The sequence below is a fragment of the Heterocephalus glaber genome, unplaced genomic scaffold (genome assembly GCF_053883595.1).
Source record: "Heterocephalus glaber isolate CG9 unplaced genomic scaffold, H.glaber_assembly_v1.0 deba00001737, whole genome shotgun sequence".
Taxonomy (NCBI): Eukaryota; Metazoa; Chordata; class Mammalia; order Rodentia; family Bathyergidae; genus Heterocephalus; species Heterocephalus glaber.
The window spans coordinates 4,156,302-4,176,594 of NW_028258445.1; the positions used below are offsets into that span (position 1 = coordinate 4,156,302).

Sequence of the window (20,293 nt, forward strand, 5' to 3'; positions counted from 1 at the left end):
TGATAAAGAAGACTTTCATTCATTTTTATTTATTTTGCAACACTGGGTAGTGAACTCCGAGCTCCCACATGTAAGGCAAGTGCTCCATACTGACTCCAACCCAAACATCAAATTTAATTAGATGAACTTCTACATTAGCAAGGAATAAATTTAAGACACTGTTAGACTTTTTACTTCAGACTCACTTTGGAAGTTTTTTCTATAAAAGCTCTTCTAACCCTGTTTCATTTGATGTGAGTCACACCATCTTGAACCAGAAGTAATGACTTGAGGGTGTGGAAGCTCAGTGCTGAAAGGTAGGGAAGCACAGGGACAGTCTTCTGTCCTGTGTGATAGTCCTCCCCTCTTTTACCTCTCTTCGGCTGCAGACAATCTTTTTTCTCCGTGAAGGATCTACTCTTCTGGGTTGATTTAGCTTGGCTGTGGAGTTTCCCAGTCTTCAGAGCTGTAGTTAGTGGAACTGGGTGGTTGAAACTTACAGGAAAAAAGAAGGTGACAGCTCATTCAGAAAGGCCATGAAGCTACATCTAAGGCAGAGGCCGGACGGGAGGGACACATAGCAGGGCTCCAGCGCGGACTTAGGTTTGGTTCTAAGAAAGAAAATCTTCAATAGTCACAGGGAAGGAGAGAGAGAAGGGAGTGGGGATGTGTAAGGAGAATTTCTGTGAATTAAAAGTAGGACCACCGAGGCTGGGAGTGTGGCTCAGTGGTGGACTCTGTGCTTCACCTGTGCGTGCGTGTGTGTGCGTGTGTGTGTGTGTGTGCGCGCGCACGCGCGCGCGCTGGTTCGAACCCCAGCACCTCCGAAAGGAATCTTCCGATATTACTAATTACCTGCGGGGGAGTCTGGAGTCCCCTTTAAAGCCCTGTGCTTCCTGTGTTCCCCATGGCAACTCCTGGCTCTCGGGGAAATCTTTCATTCCTTTCTCCTGCTTGGGTGGAGAAGGTCTAGGCCCCAAGGCAAAAGGGCAGTTGCAGAAGTTTTACAGAATGTTTAAAAAATAAAACCTTTTAAAACAATTTGGGATAAAGACCCGGTGTTTAAAATTCCAATTTGATTCATCCATAGGATAAAAAAGTTTAAATTCCAATTTGATGCAACTGTAGACTCCAGTGAAGACATCTAAAATTAAAAAGAACTAGAAGAACTTAAAATCAAAAAGAGAAGCTAATCACAAGAGTAAAGTACTGTTGAATGTGTCATGGATTTCTAGAAGGAACTAGAACATCAAAATCTCACATTATTTATTGTTCATGCTCTACAAGTAGTTAGAATAATGTATATTTTGCTATACAAGTTTGGTTTTTTTGGTTAACTTTTCAGTGGCCTCCATGATGTCCTGATCGAAGCAACCCCTTTGGTTATTCCCAGAGTTATGTGGGCAGAGTCAGTCCCCACTAGAAACGGAAATAGTATGGCCTGGTGAGCCCTTGACGACATTCTCAGCTACTTGGGAGTCTGTGCTAGGAGGATCACTGAGCCAGGGAGTTTGGGGCCAGCCCGAGCAGCATATAAGATCCTGTCTCTTAAAAACAAAATTCTGTCACCCCAAACAGGAAACTCAGGCAAGCAGCACTATCACAACTTGATTCCTTAATTTAATATTATAATAATAATTTAACAGAAAAACCAAGCTTATACTTTTATAATACAAAGGATGAATATCTGTATGAGAAAATGTAACCTGATGTTTCAGATTTCTTTATCCATCTAATCTTTTTTTCCCCTAATTTGCTAAGTCATCTTTTCCAAATAAGAGAAAAATTAAAATCAGATTAACAATATATATTTACTTTTAGATGAAAAGTGAATACCCAACCTAGAGATGGATTTTCAAATTCAAGTATCTAGGAACTCATTTATGAAGAGAAATGTTACAAGCCGGGACATGGAAAGCTTTGTTGGTTTCTTTTTACTTGATTTAGTCAGGGGCTTTTTGGAAATAAGAAACATTGGGTCACATTAGTGTTCTGTTTTGGCGAAAGTGAGAATGTGCTATCTAAACTTTACACTTTCATTGTAGTCATGTAATCTCTGGACAATCCAACCAATCATTTCTTTCAGGGTTCCCATGGTTTACAGATCTGAGTTGAGACTTTTGTGACGTGGTTTTGCAATCCTGCAGTGTCAGGTTATTTCAGCAAGGAAACAGGCTTTTCTTGGCTCAGCCCTGGGCATAAGAAGAGATCATTTTCCCCGACTCTGGTGTCTGAGAATCCACACACAGCTGAGTAGTGCTGCATTACTCAAGGATGGAGGGAAAGGGTCTAGCGTAAGGGGCAAGCACAGTCTTGCCTCGAGAAATTCGTCACTATTAGATGTTCCTTGTACAGGCAGCACCTGGGTCTGAAACTAGTGTAGCAGACATGTTAATTTGTTTGGCCCACCATCAACTTCTCTTTCTGCTGAGTTTACCTTTATTTTGGGGAGACCAAGCCTCCCTTATGTGGCCTGGGACAAGGGCTCCTCCTAGGTTTCAAGGAGACATAGAGCTCAGGCTTCGACAGTCAGAGCACATACATACCCCAGAAGCCATGGCGTCAGGGCCGGTAATGTGCTGTGACTTCCCCTGGGTCAGGGACAACACCCCTGGGACCTTTGCTGCAACTTCTGAGAGAAAGGCATTGCCTCCAGCTGTTGGGTTGCTAAGTTGGTAGATTAGAAGATCAGCACTTCTGAGATGTTGTTTTGCAACACTTATGAGCATTAGAGCATTAGCCTTCGGCTGAGAAAAAACCAAGACTAAGCGAAGCAGGTTGAAGGGAAGGGACGGATTGGAAATTCCTGAAGATGAGGGGCTGGGTGCTCCGTGTAGAACCTGTGCCTGGCATGCGTGAGGCCCTGTGGTCCACCCCCAGCATAAACACTGACTTCAAAATGTTCCTGAGGACATAACTGAGTATTTGCTTCTATTTGTGCCCAAGCCCATCAACACCACTGCAATTTTCAGTTTTGTGAGCCAACACTTTTTTAAAAAATTTAAACCAGTTCAAGCAAGGTTACTCTGGCAATCAAAAATTCTGACTGTTAAGATTCATTTTCTGGGAACTGAAACCATTGACCAGGGAAACGCAGGAAATACGGTAGGCGGTCTTGTGGTCCTAGACGAGACTAACGAGAGTCCGATGAGGGACAGGCTTTCCAGTTAGCAATTACAGTAGCATAGCCTGCTAGACAAAGAAATAGGGCTTCGTCAGCTTGCCCACGGCGTCACGTATAAAATAAGAAATTACTTTAAAAGCAGTAGAGGCTGGACCACATTATTTAAAATGAATTCAAACCCATATGTATTAGGCAAGTTATAGACCTCCCCGCCCAGGACTCATACTTATAATCCCAGAACCTTGAGCGTTACTTTGTGTGGCAACAGAGGCTTTGCAGAGGAGACTGGGTGAGGTGGGGAGGCTGTGCTGTAGTACTTGTGTGGCCCCTAAATGCAATCATGAGTGGACTTACAAGGGTGGTACAGGGGCCACAGGAGGGAGAGGGACGGGTGGACAGAGTTGGAGGGACGTGGTACCAGTCAGGCCAAACCAGGACACATTCTCCCGGGCCTTCCAGAAGAAATAGCCCAGCCATTGGCAGGCGGGCGTGAGATTTTGGACCATTACCGAACTGTCATGGCAAAAATTTGTGTTAAGTCCCTAAATTTGTGGTCATTGGTTACAGCAGCAACAGAAAACGATCATACTTCGTTAGATGAAATTAATAATTTGGAATGGATCACCTAATGTTGAAAAATATTTTGCCTCTTGAACTTCTAGAAGCTGTAAGGGAGAATATATCTCCAAATAGGCCTGGGCCTTATTCCTTGAGTTAATTAAAACAATTTGTGGGCCTGGGATTTAGCTCAGTGGTTCCAGCACCTGCCTTGCAGGTGCAAGGTCCTGAGTTCGATCCCCAGTACCAAAAAAAAAAAAAGCTGTAATTAGGGCAAAGATGAGGATTTCCCTGGAATTGGAGTATTTACAAGGATCATTGGGTTCAGATTATATCATGGTACTCCTGACCTGAACAACTGGTTGCCCTAGGAAGCCCTCAGAGGAAGGCAGGCTGATTCTCAGCCACCATGAAATGTTAGTGGACAAGAAGTCACACTTCCTCTCAGGAGACCTGTGTCAGTCAGGGAACTATTTCCTGTCAGTTGAAACATCTTTTTATAGCTGGGAAAATCAACTGGTGAGCTATGGGAAAAGGTTTCTGTATTTATTTTGGCTTCTTGAGATGTTCTTGGACTTGGGCAGATGTTTGATTCTGGGGAAAACAGACTGGCGGACAGTTAAAGACGTCCCACGTGAACTCTGCAGGGAGCAGTGCCTCCTGTGGTATATTTGAGAGAAGTTCCTAGAGGGCCCAGTGGCCCCTCCGCCCAGCCGTGGTTCTGCTGCACCTGCGAGTTCTCTGGAAACCTCTCACAAAGCAGGCAAGATGTGTTTGCACTCCGCCTTAACACAAGATCATCCGCTGCCTTGGCTAAGTCCACCTTGTTTAAAGCAGCATACCTGCACAGACTTCCCTGCTGGAAAGAAAGGACGGGTTTGACTAACTCTGAAAGTTAGCCTTGGCACAAAACTCTTGGGCCAACTTGAGGATAAAGTCCTCTCCTTAAGCTCCTAACCTGTGGGCCACCAGGGGCAGATTCTTACCTGGAAAGGAGCAGTCGAAGCAAACCAGCATTGGCCATGGGGTAGACTCCAGAGGGAAGATACATGGTTTTATGTATTTAATTTTCTGGTGTCACTCAGCTGTTTTCTTTCCGATTTAGATTTTTCAAGGGAAGACTTGGTGGTGGTGGTGGCAGTAGGTGTGAGGCCAAAGAATGTGATCTCATGGGGAGGGAAGCGGAGACCACGGTACACTGAAAGTGAACCGGTTTAAAACTAATGGCTTCACGGGCTGACCAGGAATCTGCCTGGAGCTAAACTTAGACCCTCAAAGGGTGGTGCTGTGACAGCTTTCCGTGACTGTGACTGTCTCAGTCACTGTCCCCACTGCTGGACACAATACCCAACACCCACACTCAAAGGAAGGCTTACTTGGTTCACAGTTCCACTGGGTTCAGTCCATGGCCAGCTGCTCCACTCCAGAAACATGAGGCAAAAGAGCCTGGTGGAGGACAGCTGCTCACTGCATGGTGGCCTGGAAGCAGAGAAGGAAAGAAAGCTGGATAAGAGCAACACTGTTGGCTACGAACCAGCCAGTGATCGACCTCCGGTCCCTAACTCCCAACTATATTCAGCTTGAGCTCAAAGCGGGATGGATCCACTGATGAGCACAGCATCGTGATCCAGTCACTGTCCAAACACATAAGACTTTTGGGGGACGTTTTAGATCTAAGCCACAACAGTGACAAAATGTCTAAATAACCAGATTAATAAGGGGAAGGATTTGGCTTGTGGTTTCGGAGCCCAGGTTGCTCGGCCCTATTGCTGGGGGCCTGGGCCGCCAGGACTGCAGGGTAGGAGCAGGATGCCTGTTGGCCCGAGAGCATGGCACACAGGAGGCCTTCACCTGGCGTCGGAAGCAAAGCAGGGGGGAAGGACAAGAGCCCCAGTGCCCCCTTCAGGGTCACCCCAGTGGCCTCACTTCCTTCCAGCTGGCTCCACCTCCCAGTAGCCCATGTGCTGAGGACCACGCCTTCAACCCATGGGTACTCAAGATCCAACCTGTAGCAAGTGAATAAGTGCAGCAGTTCCTGAAAAAGCTAGCATCTGAGCTGGGCATGGTGGTGCAGGCTTGTGACCCAGCCACTCTGGACAGCAGAGTTGAGTTGAAGCCCTGGAGGGACAGCCTGCCAACTGAGTGAGAGCCCGTCTTGAAACAACAAACAGCGCTGGGGATGCAGCTTGTTGGGAAGGGCCTGGGTTCAATCCCCAGCAACACACACACACACACACACGCACGCGCACACACACACGCACGCGCACACACACGCTAAGGTGCACCAGGTGCTTTCCTGGAAGGAGAGACTGTCTTTTACTTTACACATTCCCCTCACACGGCAGCCCCGGGTGAAAGCACTGTTGTTACTCCCGCCTGACACGTAGGCGGTGGAGGTGCAGAGGTCTACAGAGTCCAAAGGCCCCCAGCTGCACTGGACCTGGAGAACCGAGGCTGCGCGGGCAGCCTGGGCCTGGAGCCACCAGAGCAAAAGGAGAGGATGGAGCCTCCAAAGCTCCGAGTCAGGTCCAGCGTGCCCTCCAGGCAAAGGGCGCCTCCTGCTGAGCAGCTTCCCTGCCCCCGCCCTGCTGGCCTGCCTTGGGCTGCCCTTGCTGGGTGCTGGGGCTGCCGGCCATGGGGGGTTGCATGGGATGACAGGCGCCCCCGCCCACGGGCTGCCCCCCCCCGGGGGGCTTCCACAGGCACAGACTTGCGCAACCTTTCCCAGGATGGAGTTGTCTGACTCCCTGTGGGAAGCCAGTTCTGTTTGCAGTCAAACCGATTGGAATTAATTTAGCGAGTGTCAGTTCCTTCCTCCTTGTAGAATGCTGCGCTAAAATTAGCCTAACACGAAACCTCACAGGCTGGGTGGTTTTTTTTTCAGATGTAGATGGCGTTTCACACAAAGACGCTGTTGGCTGAGGCAGCCCTTTACTCATAGGGATTTTGCCCTGAGGGTTTTCACCCATCCTGCCCGGTGGGCACCTGCCCCTCACTGCCTGGACCCGGGCCCCGGCTGCCCCTGGTCGCTGGCTTCATTTTCTCTTTGTGAGCAGCAGCTGGAGACGTCCACACTTCCGTCTGCAGAACCGGCTGGAGCTGAGGCGAAGGGGGCCTTCCCTGTGGCCTGGTGGTTTCCTCTCCGAGGCAAGCAGAGCAGCATTCACAGGGGGACGGGGCAGAGGGGACGCGCTGCGAGCTCGGGCCTGGGGCAGGGCGTGACCCCGACCGTCCCTGTCTGTGGGGCAGGGCTGCAGGATGGGTTACCGGGCCGCAGAGCTGGGCTTCTCAGGAAGTAAGCGCGTTAGCCAAACCCGCAGTGCCCTGCGCCTGAACGGCACCCCTTTCCCCCGCTGCTTGCTCAAAGCTCAAAGCGAACCAGCACCTTCCTCACCTTGTGGTCAAGAACACAGGACAGGACATGCTAGACTGCGGCCCTCCACGGACAGGAGCTTCCTGCCGGATCCCGAAACGTGGCCTTTAACCTAGCTTGCAGTCGGTGCTGTGCCCTGTGCCTGCCCAGGGACGCGATCGGTCGCCCCGCCCCTTCAGAGTCGCTCCTCCTCCCCCGGCTTATTCCCAGGGCCTGACCTTGACCTGGCCTCCCGCCCCTTGCCCTCGAGCGCGTCCCGGAGCGGCCCTCAGGCCCCGGGATCGTTCGGGCCGCCGGCCTGGTCCACAGCTCTTCTCACGGAGCCTTACTGCGGGCGGCGCCGCGAAGGCCCTGCCGCGAGCCGGCGAAGGTCCAGCCTGGCCGCTGCGCTCCTCACTTAAGGCCATGAGCTCTCCCTTCCTCCTCAGCCCCCTGCTGCCGCGATGCTCCCCTTGCTGCGGCCCATGGTCTCGTAGTCTCCAAAGTCGTAAATTCAGGCATCCGGCTCTTGGAAGGTCATCTCGTATTTACGGCTGCTGCTTTCTGGGCTCCCCAGTTCAGTGATTTTCTGCCTTCAGCACTCCCCTTGGTTATCATTGTAAGTGATGGTTACGCAAGCTGATGAGCTCCCGGGGCCTTGCGCACGGGAAGCACGTACCGTGTGCTGGTCACAGCCGCCCTCCCTCTGTCCTGTCTCGCCCCTCTTCTCGCTCCTCCCTCGTGGTTCCCTTCGCAGCCAGAGTAGTCTGTCTTCTACTTCCAGGGTTTTAAACAATTTCCACTCACAAGAGAAAATATGTGAGGCCTGTCTTTCTGTGTCTGACGTATTCTGCTTCAGATGAGATCCTCCAATTCCATCCGCTTTCTTTTTCCATCTATGTTCTTGCAAAGGACAAGATTTCATTCAAATTTATGGCTAAAGCACACTGTATATGCACATTTCTTTATCTGTTCTTCCAGTAATGGGCAACTAGGCTGATTGAGTATCTTGGCTACTGTAAATAGTGCTGCAGTAAACATGGGCATTTGCTTATCTCTTTTGTACGACAATTTCATTTTCTATGGATATATGCCACGGAGTTCTATTTTTAGTGTTTCAGTGAACCTCCGTACTGATACACATGATATTCATAGTGGCTGTACTGGTGGACATTCTTGGCAAAAATGTATAGGATTACTTATTTCTATTACTTTTTTATTTATCCAACTTTGAGTTTGTGGTTTATCATTGCAATTATTATTATTATAATTATTATTTGAGTCAGGGTCTTGCTATGTAGTTCAGGTTGGCCTTGAACTTACTATGCAGCACAGCCTGGCCTCAAATTCGCAGAGATCCTCCTGACCAAGCCTCCTGAGTGCTAGGATTCTAGGCATGTGCCACCATGCTGGGCTCATCACTGCAGCTGTTATCTTGCCTATTCCGTATCGTGCATGATATCTCTTCATCTTTCTTACACTTTATGGCAAACTTCTGAACCTGGTTGTGTTGGTCAGCTTTCCATTGCTATTAAATAAATCAACCTATAATGAGGAAATTCACTGTGGCTCACAGTTTCAGAGGTTTCAGTCAGTGGTTGGCCCTGTTGCTGTGGGCATTGCTGAGGCAGGACATCATGGTGGATGCTGAGGAATCAGATGGTGGAGGACGTGCTCACCTCACAGCAGCTAGAAAGCAAAGGCAGAGGAAGAGCAGCCGCCAGGCCCCCAGTAATCCCCTGGAGTGTTGTTACTTGTGGATCCTCAACAACCTAGCTTCCTTCCACTGGGCCCCACCGCTTAAAGTTTCTACAACCCAAGGGCTGTGTCTCCAATGTCTGGGCCTTTGGAGGACAGTCATGCTTCGAACCACAGCACGGATTAAACCCTCTCTTCCCTGGAGTCTCCAGCCAGGTGGCTGCCACAGCCAAGCAAAGCTCCAGCTGAACTTCTCTCACTCCAAACTGGTGACACCAAACCGCAGGTGGTCCCCGCTTTGGCCTGTGGGTCTTGCAGAGTGTCTGCTGGGGTGGTTCTCTCCCTCGCCTCCCCCTCAGAAGAAAGCGCTCTCCTCCCCTCCCAAGTCTGTCCACTGTCCGGTCCGTGACTCTCTGTGCTCCCGTTCCCTTCTCACACCCAGCAACGCGAAGGACTGACTCTACTCTTGCCTGAAGCCAGTTTCTCTCCTGTGCCCTGTATTCCATCCTCTTTTATTCGCTGAAGGACTAAACTCTGCTTACTCTCCTTTCTGTGTTTAATTCTCTCTCCCCTACCCCACCAGATCGTTCTTATCAGCGCACAGATATGATGTCCTATCTCTCAGCTTTGAACAAATAGCAGCGACTGCCAAAGATTTCTTAGCTTCACACATTACCTTCTTCTTCCTCCTGCATTTTCTGCTCCTGCCCCTTTGCAGTGCTGAGCATGGAGCCCAGGGCCCGGGCCTCGGAGCTGCTCCCCGTGTCCTCTGCTCCCTTCGTGGCGGGGCTCCTGGAAGGGCCCGATTCTGCCCCTCAGTCACCTCACCATTGCCCTTGAGCTGTTTCTCTCAGAGCTTTGTGTGCCCAGGCCCGCAGCTGTGGTCACCGCCAGCAGCGGTGCTCACATGGCCTCGTCCATGCCTGCTCCTCAGTCACCTGCCTGACCTCGCTGCGGCACTGTGTTCACCTGGCTTCCAGGCCCCTCCTCCTGATTTTCTCCTTCCTCCCTGGTTGCTCCTTTTCAGCCTCCTCTTGCCGATGCCTCTCTGCTCTCTCACCTTTAAATGTGGGAGGGCCCCAGCCTCAAGCTTTGGACTTGTTTTCCTTTGTATACTTATCTTCTCCTAGATGAATATATATATATATTCACTCAACAGTCTAGGAGCCTTTCTGGAACCCTAAACCTGTAAATCTAGCTGGTATATGCACACATACACATAAGGAGATCTATACGCATCCACTGAATATAAGGGATTTTCCAGTGTTTTCCTTATACCTTATTTGTTTATTTTTGTTTTAAACTTTGGATCAACCACATTGACTGTGGTAAACCCGTGGTTTCTGCCATTGGTGGTCATGAACTTGCATCCGGGCTCTGTTGTCCAAATGCCACATGACCTTGGCCAGGTGACTAAGCATCTTCGATACTCAATTCTTCACTTCTACAAATGAAGTAAGAATAACAATGCCATCTACTTTGCAAGGACGTCAGGACAATCCCCTAGCATCACTGTGGGGCAAAGCTGGAAAGTTTAAAACACGGGAGAATTGTTTGCTGTTAATAATGTGTGTATAGGGTATAACAAGAGCTCAAAATAGTTCCTGAACATGAATGCATGAAGTCATGCTGCTTTCATTTTTGTTGGTGCACTTAGGTCACAGCTGTGCTGGCTGAAGGAGGGATAGATATTGGGCTCTTTTATTAGAGACCTCTTATTTTTTGCCTGTTTTCACTGCTGTTCAATCTACATAGTGCCATTTTCAATTGTCCAGGGCCAAACCTAAGGTGAAGGGAAAAATCTATTCTGCAGAAGACCCACGAATTCTCCAGGTAACAAGGAAAGGACAAAATGAGATGTATCACACACACACACCTGCTTGCATTTTACTCATTTTAATGTCATTTTTTACTGATTTAAAATATGCACTCTAGGGCTGGGGGTATAGCTCAGTGTTAGAGCACTTGCCTAGCATGCCTGAGGCCCTGGGTTTAGTCCTCAGTGCTGCCAAAATTTTTTTAAAAATATGTACTCCATTAATATCTACGTATCTATCACCTATCTGTCATCTAAAACTCAGGAGTTTAACAGAGTAGTTTAACAGAGATAATAGTTGGAAAAAATACAAAAAGGAATGAATTGTTAAGCTGGCCAAAATGGACAGTTCTTCCTTCGTGTGTTGATGGTAGAATTTCAGTGGAGGCTGTAGGAAAGGATTGTGTCAGTGTTTGTGTCCATTTGTTTTTTGCTGTCACTGGAGGCCAGTGATCCATCTTGATTTCCCTCCACTCTTCACTGTTTGTTTTACTGCTCTTCTCTCTGGTTTGCTGTTGTTGGCTATGCTTGCTGTTGTCTATCACTCTGGCAGATAATGCAAGCCATCATTTATTAAAAATCTATTGAAGCTATTTTGACAAACTCCCTGACCATCAATATACATGTACTCACACACTCACACGCATACGTGCTCACACAAACCTCCATGCACATAAATGCATGCACACACACTGCACCTCCCACAAGGACCTTAAGTGCAGATTTAGTGTGGAGCAGCAGGGCCCAAATCATAGTTCTTTGTGGCTCACTCTGACAAAGATGTGAAACAATTTTTAAATTTTCCTATAGATCAGAGAAGCTTTCACAGAACAGGAAAAATGCATGAAGCTGAGACACCAACCACCTACTGAACTGAGGACTCCACAGTCAGTACCCTGAGAGCCCAGGAAGACCTACTAGTCTGTGGAGCTGCTAATCGTTTGATCTGCAGATGGACCTGGTCAAATACTGAAGCTGTGTTTTGTCCCTAGTCTTGAAATTGACCTGAGAGATGATGGAATCCCTTGCACAGACTTGAGGTTTCTGCCCTCATGACTAACAAGGCTGGAACTGCTTCTCCCAGAACAACTTCACCACTTTGCCAGATGAGACCTGCTGCTCGAGTGAGCCTGGGAGGGTGCCAGGTGTACACGGCAGCCCGGGCTCCGTCCAACCTCATCCTGGGCGTATTTATGCTGTACATCGAATGGGGAATGCAGCCCACCTTTGCTGTTCCAGCCTCCAAAAACAGGTCCAGAAGCTTCCTGCCTGGGGTCTAGAGGGGCTTTAAATGCCTATGTCAGGGAATGTCTTAAAAACACCCCTGGAAAACGCTGCCTCTTCTCCACCTCTGAGATTCCCTAATTATATAATTGTTCACCTTATAAGCCAGAAAAATAGAGAACGCATGGTGGGCTCATGGCAGAGTCGTGCAGAACTCAGCAGTGGCGCCAGCCTCACGTTCTGCCCTGCTGTCCTCCCGGGGACGGGCGAGCTGCAGCGGAGGTGGCCATCTGGTCCCTGTGTGTGACAGACAAGGAGGAGCACCGCAAAGATTGGCTGCTTTCTGAGCCACAGAGGGGAGCGCTTGGAGTCTCCGCTGCTGACTGGAGCCTTAAGAACGGGGCTTAGATCGAAGTGAAGGGGCTGACGGTTTCAGTACATGACTGACTTGTCAAGCCTGAGACTGCTCCCTGCTTTCCTTGGGCCAGGCACCAGACTTAGGGAACAAACAGCCAGGTTTATTACAAATCATCACTTCAAATCAGGGACATTGAAGGTGAAATTCCTGCTTCCTTACTGTGATAGTCTCTCCAACATAGTATGTACAGATAATGATGGTCTGCCTTTTAGTTTTATTTTTAAATATTTACAACACCTAGCTGATTTTTGGAACTTGGATAGAGAATGCTAATCAGAAAGCAACTGGTAACCAATTCACTAATTTCCTGGGATTTCTATTGGGGATAAAATCTATGGCTGTTGATTAAAAGGAAAAAGCACAATTTAGTGAGCTTTCCCTCCCTCCACTCTCCCTCTCTCTCCCCCTCTCTCTGTTCCTCTCTCTCTTCCTGTCTTCCTTCCTTTTTGTGGGGCTCGGAATCAAACCCATGGCCTCGAGCAGGCTAACCGTGAATTCTACTAATGAGCTACACCCCAGCCCCCAGGATCAAATTTGTAAAACCATGACATGGGGTTCGAGTTAATGGAGCAGAGTAACAGGACGACATCTGCCGCTTCGCTTCCATTCCCCCATGTCCTAATTGGCTGACTTTATATTTCTAATGACTCCTGTCTCATTCTTTGCAGCAGAATTCTGTAGTTGCTGTGCCAATTGCGCATTCGTACTCTGCTTTCTAGGCTAACGCAAGTCTTCTTTCATTCACTTGGTTTTTAGAACTGTGTTTGCGCAGATGGAATACGTGGCTCACAGACTCCATGGCAAAGGGATTCTGGGCGTCTGATGTCTGCATTGGCCAGAAGGATATGCAGAGGAACGTAATTAGCAATCCCTAAAACAACACTAAGAACTGCACTGCAGGGAGGACAAACAAGAGAGCCACTGCCCCAAACCCGGCAAGCAGCACGCTGCACACCCTCACCACAGGTGCCTGCCTCACAGGCTCCTTTGGTGCCCGAGGTGGGCGCATTCCAGGACAGCCTTGCCACCAGCAAGGGGGTGACGTTGAACACCTAAGCTCGGGTGGTTCATATTCCCAAAAGCCTATTTGATAATGCTTATTTAAAAAGCTTTACAATTTTTAAAATAGTAAAACTAGTCACATACTGCTGTTTGCAGTTTAATTGTGAACTCCTGCACATAGTCTCGTGCCCTGCACAGGGTGCTTTGGTTTGGATGCGGGTGCTTCCCACAAGCTTGGGCCTCAGCCTTCGTACTGGCGGTGGGGCTGGTGGAGGAGGTTAGGTCTTCAGGTCCTGCCCTTAAGGGTTTTGGGGACCTCGGCTGCTGTGAGGTAAGAGACCCTTCCTCTGCCACACAGTCCTGTCCTGATGTCCTGTGCTGCCCCCGGCCCACAAAGCAACAGGGCCAAGTGAGCGCCAGTGGGGACACTGAAATTGTGTCCAAATAAACTGCTCCTCTTGTTAATTATCTCCATTTCTATCACAGCAATAGAAAACCTACTGCATTTCTTTACCATTAGGCTTTTAAGGGAGAAATCAGCAACCTGAGCCTGGAATTTGGAGTAATGCAAGTATGTGTCATGGCTGCCAAGTGTTTTCCCTGTTGTGAATAAAAGGGTCTTGTGCTTCCTTCAGAGACAAAGTCCACAGCAGAGCTGGGGACAGATAGCTAAGGAACACCAGCTGGTGGACCAGCTTGTGTGGCTGAGACTCAAGCAGGCAGGGGCAGTCTGCCCTTCGCCGAATGCTGTGTTCTGTGACACTGCAGAGACACCCAGCTTGGCTGCTGGGCTTACTCGAGTTAAACTGCAGGGCTGGGGAAGCACCAGTCCCTCCCCTGTTCTGACACGGTCACCACACAGCAGCAATGTGATGAGGCAGAGTTGCAGGTCCAGTCTCTTCTGAGGGTTCAGTGTTGACCAGTGGGGAAGCATCAGCCTTTCCTCCAGCGTGGCCAGTGGCCTAGAAATTGAGTCTAGTTACTGCTATAGAATGTACAGGGGAGCAGTGGGATTGGCCACGATGCCTTCTATGGCTGGAGAAACACCTGCTTTCTGTGGACACAGCAGTTTGGCTGGTGTCCAGGCTTGCTGATGAGAGCTGATTGCACTCAGCACAGGGCTGTAGCTAGATCCACGCAGCCAGATCCATCTCTGGGAGGGCAGCTGTAGGAATCCATTTGGATAACACCTCCCTTACAAATAGAAAAGGATTTGTCTATAGCTTAGGGAAAACCAATTTGCAGTGAATGAGAATTTTCTACTTGTTTTATGGCTCTTGCTCCATTCACATATTAGAGACAATCCTTTAATATGACTAAGGGTTTGTCAATGGAACATGACAAGTGGTGTTGTATGGCTTGTAGCTAGATGTCCCCTCAAAGCTTCATGTGCTCATAGGTGACACATTTCAGAGGTGGCTGGATCTAGGATATGTGATGCTGGGTTTAAGTGTGTGTGATAACTAAATTGGTTTAGCATAGTTCTGGGTATGGATAATGGGAAGCCCCAACCTGGGTGTGGGTGGCACTAACCGATAGGCTTGTAGCCTGGATGGGATAAAAGGGAAAGGTGTGCTTGCTTTGCTGCCTGCTGCCTTCCACTTGCCCTGCCATGGACTGTTTCTCCTCTGCCAGGCCACCCTGCCTTGGAGCCAGCCGACTATGGATGGAAACCTCAACACACTGTGAGCCAAATAGACCTGCCCTCCTTTAACTTGTGGGTGTTGGGTATCTTGCCTCGGCAGCAAGAAAAGTAACTAAGACACAATGTTTGATATTTGTTGGGCTGGGTCTGAGGACACTGGCCTTACTCTGTCCTCTTCCTATCAGATTTTGGAAGCAAGTTATGGCCATGACTTAGCTTTGATGGCAACAAAGCCCTGGTGGGAACAAGATTAAGGATGTGGGATCCCAGAATAGCCAAGTAGAGTTTGATGCTGTGCTCAGCTGGGACCATTACTTGACAGGGAATTAACCTTCATTATTCTTCAGCCCACTCTATTTTGCAGTCTCTTTTAAAGCCTTAAGCTTTAAGCCAATTAATTATGAACTATTTGAGACAGGAGAGGGGAAAAATTGCCTCTACCCTCCTAGGTTCTGGGCTTGAAGAACTATTAAATTAGACTGATAAAAGATTAATTAGAGTGAAACAGGGCTGGGGGTGTAGCTCAGTGGTAGAGGTCCTGCCTAGCATACAGAAGGCCCTGGATTTGATCCCCAGCAGCAGGAGAGGAAGAGAGGAAAACAAACAGAAGCCCATCAACATGTGCACCAGGCTTACATGTGGGACTACTCGGTGGGGAGCTACTCTATGAGATAGTTTAAACCAAGCTTACGTAGCATGCCTTTTATTTAGGCAAAAGTTTATAGTTGGCATATAATAACTGTACATATTTGAGGGCTGTGTGTGTATAGCATCTGAACAAAATCAATACATTTGTAGAGTAGTGAAAAGATCAAGGAAAAGAAGTGAGTTTTTTGGAGAGCAAGCTGTGCAAAGGTAATATATGGGAAATTAATGGAAGATGAGGGTTTGTCTCTAAGACTGTTTATGCACTTCCTCTGGTGCGGACTCTGAGATGATGAGATTTAGACTTCTTTGGCGACCGACTTCTGTCCTTCCTGGTAGACAGGACAGGAGGACACTTTCACAAATTTATGTACTGCTTTTAAGCAAATAGGAGGAGGGCCAGGAATTTTCCTGTATCTGCTTCTTTTCAAATTTGAGTGTTCAGCTCAGAATAATCCTTATGCCAAAGTGGCATATTTTGGGGTAGTGTATTCTGTTACCCTTCACTGGCACAGCGAAACAGTGAGGATCCACATGGTACAAGCTGGAAACTGGTGGTATTTGTGTATGTTGTGGCAAAATATTTGCTGAAACTTTACCACACATTTCTGAAGGGAAGGGGTTCTTGGAAAGAACAGAGTATGAGGATATTTTTGGTTGTGTTTTAAGATTTGGCAAGAAATTCAACAGAGTTAAGCTCAGCAAGACATTAGCCAGTTTGTAATCAGAGAGGTAAGCTGTGGTGAGTCCAGAGCCTTAGAGCCCCATAAAGTTAGGAGGTCCAACTGCTTCTGAACTCCTCAGAGTTTTCCTCAAAACTCTTTTTTCCTTAAAACTCTTTCTGCAAAATGAAGGGATTTAGGCCTGTGGCAAAGATTGGATTAAGGGTGTGGCTTTTCTTCCCAAACCTGTCTTTTCAGGTGGCTTGAGGTAGCCTTTATTAAAATGAGGAACAGAGGCCAGGTTTGAGCTCGGAGGTTAATAATGCAGGTTAGTAAAATATGGTTAGAAAAGAATACTGAGTAAGGATACTGGCACATTGAACAGACCATAAAAATATACCCGAAGTGATTAAGATTTTAAGGGTATTGTATTGTCAAAAAAATGACAAGCTTAGTGAAGAGGACAAATACATTTTTCCTCAACTCGCCTAAGTTTGTAGCTGAGACAGATTGTGTTAGATAGTGTTCTGTTACTGTAACAAATGCCTGAGATAAATCAGAGAAGAACTTAATTTGGTCACAGTTTTGGGGGTTTTGGTCCACGACTGGCTGCTCTGGGCCAGTGGCAAGGCGGCTCATCATGGCAGAATCACGTGGCAGAGGGAGGTGCTTGCCTCACGGCTGGGAAGTAAAAAAGAATCAGGACGTGACCAGGGTCTCACAGTCCTTTCACCCCCCCCAATGACCTAACTTCCTCTCATTGTCCTCACCCTGCACAGCTCTAGCACCTCCCAGAAGTGCCGCACCGGAAACCAGGCCTGTAACCATATGTGGCCCCAGGGACACTTAGGATCCAAACTACAGCATCGATGCCTGCACCAAAGACAGATTAACAAGAGAAAACCAAGCACATTTGTCAATGCTTTGAGAGAACATCGGGCAAGAGGAGTCACTCAAAGTGGTGGCCTAGGAGCCTGCCGTAAATGGTTTCTCAGTAAAGTTCCTTTTAGAGAAGTGACAGAGGATAGAAAATTGTCCTCGGTTTCAGAGGTGGGAAACTGGGGAGGTAAATTTGTGGGAAAACATTCTGCTCGCAGAGCCTTCCACAGCCTCAGAGACATGAGAAGTAGGCACCGTAGAGAATTTTTGTCTGTTCTTTAGGTAGAAAAGGAAGAGGGCAGGAGGTAGGAAGACCTGTGTGCCTTTCTGAATCTTTATCCTGCTTTTTGGCAGAGAGAAGTCAGAGTTTCCTTGCATTTTGATTGTTGTCAGCTCAAAAATCCTTTATATTTTGGAGATAAGGAGCTTGGCTTCCCTCACGAACTTATAAAACCTTAGTATTGTTCAACTCAAACCATTCCTAACTAGATCATACTTTCTAACAGCTACTTCAGACTTGGACCTGGTAGCAGTAGACAAGAAAGTACATTCTGTGCAAACCTGGGCCTACGAACACATGAATTATTTCCACATAGCATACTGGGCTGACTATACAACTTACCTCATTGCCAGAATAAAGTTCTATGATTTTCTGCTCAGCAGGATTTGATAATTCTGTACACTAGTGACCTCTGCGTGTTGCTGTCTTTTGCCTGTTCCAAGTGGGAGTCCTACTGCTGTTGTCTTGTTTCTGCATCATCATTGTAATACTGAGTGTAGCACAGAGCAGGGTATTTGGACAGATTTTAAAAGATCTTTTAGTTTCTAGGCACCTGTTCTACAAAGTTCCCCCAAAGAACCCTACTTACAGTTTTTGTGCTTTCAGTTGGATTCAGCAACTGGATGGAACCTCTCTGGTTTCTGCTTTGAGGAAAGGTTGTGGCTACTTGTGGAAGAAAATGCATGTCTATCTGCTTTTTTTTGGTACTGGGGATCAAACTTGGGACCTTGTGCTTGCAAGGCAGGCAGTGGAAACACTGAGAGAAATCCCTGGCCAGAAAATGCATGTCAACATGGAGAGATTCAGAGAATGAGCGCTGGCCAAGATGGCCAGTTATCTCACAATATCCGTTCCCCGTGACACCATGGTAAGGCGGATGTGGTGGGGCTTGGGGCTGGCCTGATAGATCATGTTCCTGGCCTTCCTTCTAGTTAACAGTGACACTGAACTGTTCTACTCAAAGGAACATGAGCCAGTTTTGGTCAGAGCTCCTCCCTTTCTCAGTCGCTGAAATCTAGCCTGATGTTTGATTCGGCTTCCTTGTGGAGATAGTGACAACAGAATGAGATTATGGAGCAAAGGGATTGACAGAACCCAACTTCTTGAATGATTCCTCCAAAAACAAACTGTTCACATTTGGGGCTATTATATGAGAACACAAGAAACTTAGTTGTTCTTTAAGTCAGTGTATGATTAGATTCTTTGTTATAACAGCTTAGCCCTCACCCTGAAACATATAGTGTCTCCCCCTCACACAAGGCACTCTGTTCATTAACATTCTGCAGATAAAGCAGAACTTTATAACAAAGGATGAGCATAGCATAGAGCTCTAAACAGAATATCAGATTTCCTTCCTTCCTCCCTCCCTCCCTCCCTCCCTCCCTCCCTTCCTTCCTTCCTTCCTTTCTTCCCCCTCCCCTTCCTTTCTTTCTCTCTTTCCTCTTTCTTTGCCAGTGCCCATTTCCCAGGATTTTCGTGGAATACTTCTCATTGGCATTCTTTCTTTAGGCCCCAGGCTCCCAGAATAAATGATAATCTCCAGATCTAGCACCTCAGCACTCATATTCTGTGTCTTCATGTGTCTAATGCTTCTGATTTTCCTTTCTGACAATTGTCGCTTTCCCTTTGGTGCTATTTTGCCTCAGTGCCTACTGAGTGCTGTCTTTTCTGGCCCATCTGCCCACCTTTACTGTGAAAATAATTCCTAGGGTCAGTTCTTGGCTCTCTTGTTCTTGTCTTACGCTGAATCTTGTTCATTTCCCCTTCTCAGATAGCAGCTCTGTGAGGACGCTCCCCACAACCATTTCTCTCCCTTGCATTTCAAACTGGCTGGTGTAAGTCCCCATATAACTTCTAGTCACCAGATCAAACATATGTGTTTGTACATTTCACAGATTATTTTAAGGCATTTATTAAATGTTGGACACTGTAGTAGGTATTAATTAGGAGTGTAATGACAGGTAAAATGGGTAAAGTCTCTGCTTACTTGAGCCTATATTCTACTACCTGTATAAAGGCCCTGTGGGAGAAACTTTCTCATGGGAGGAAAATTCAAGGAATTGAAGGTCAGATGGTTCTAGCAGGAGCTGGGAGGTAATGTAATGTTTAAGAAATAGGCACAAGATAAATCACTCTGGACGATTAATCACATCAAAATGTTTGTTCATTTAGGAAAAGCTATGGAGAGCCATCAGAAGTGCTTTAAGCAGACTTGGTCACATTTGCCTTGAGGACATCATTCTGGCTCTGGGGAATCAGTCGAGTGTTTCAAAAGGAGCAGTGGTGGCTAAAAAGAAAGTCCCAGAGGGACATTGTATAGGTACAGTAGACAGGATTTGGTGAGGAAGTAAATATGGGAAGCAAACGTGTCAAGTCTCTTGGCTTGGATAGCTGGGTGGACAGTGGCCGGTCCCTGGGACAGGGACAGCTGAGGACAGATGGGGCTTCTGTTTAGGCATTTGGCTGTGTGGATTTGTACCTCACAGCTGGGTCTGGCGCGTAATCGAACTTGTGGTTTCACATGGCAGCTACACCAAGGCCAGTGATAGGGTTTTCCAGGAAGACAGTGTAGAGCAAAAAAGAGTGAAAGCATGAGAGGAAGCCCAGCAATGAAAGGTTAAGTATGGTATGGGGTAGGACACCCAGCCAGCAGATAGGACTGTGGAGGAGCAGACAGCTCCCAGGAGCAGAAAGAGCCCCAGAAGTGGAAGACTGCTTTCAGAAACGGAAATAATTAACATCATTATGTGCAATTGAAGAGATTAAGGAGAAGGTCCAAGATATTTGAAGGACTTAGTGATGGAGAGGTCTTATGTGACATTAGTGGGGGTTATTTAAATAGAATGATGGGGTGGAAGCCAATAAGAATAACTGAATGAGCCAGAATGAGAGGGAGGTGGTCAGAGGACAGCTCCGTGAAGGGGAGGCGGGCAGGAGCTGTGGCCACAGTGGTTGATCAGTTCACGCAGAGCTGGCGGGCTGTGTTTACATACGACTGGGAAGGATCCTGG

General features: G+C 47.6%; 1 protein-coding gene and 1 long non-coding RNA gene across 4 annotated transcripts in view; one reads left to right on the plus strand and one right to left on the minus strand.

Annotated features, from left to right (window-relative positions):
- Positions 1–7,686, minus strand: LOC101719833 (uncharacterized). Of its 2 annotated transcripts, none has more exons than XR_001182584.3 (3): positions 7,056–7,686; positions 5,038–5,140; positions 1–590 (listed from the first exon to the last, which is right to left on the minus strand). It is a non-coding gene; the product is annotated as an uncharacterized LOC101719833 (long non-coding RNA). The 2 variants fall into 2 exon arrangements; XR_002390490.2 differs by lacking the exon at positions 1–590 and adding an exon at positions 1,587–4,520.
- Positions 7,498–20,293, plus strand: part of LOC147821432 (uncharacterized) — a 483,327-nt gene continuing 470,531 nt past the window's right edge. The window contains exons 1-2 of one of the 2 annotated variants that reach the window (XR_015447031.1): positions 7,498–7,632; positions 11,338–18,647. The gene's annotated coding sequence lies outside the window, so the exon portion shown is untranslated. Of the gene's footprint in view, positions 7,633–11,337; positions 18,648–20,293 lie in introns of those variants that run through there. The other variant, XR_015447030.1, reaches the window with a different exon arrangement.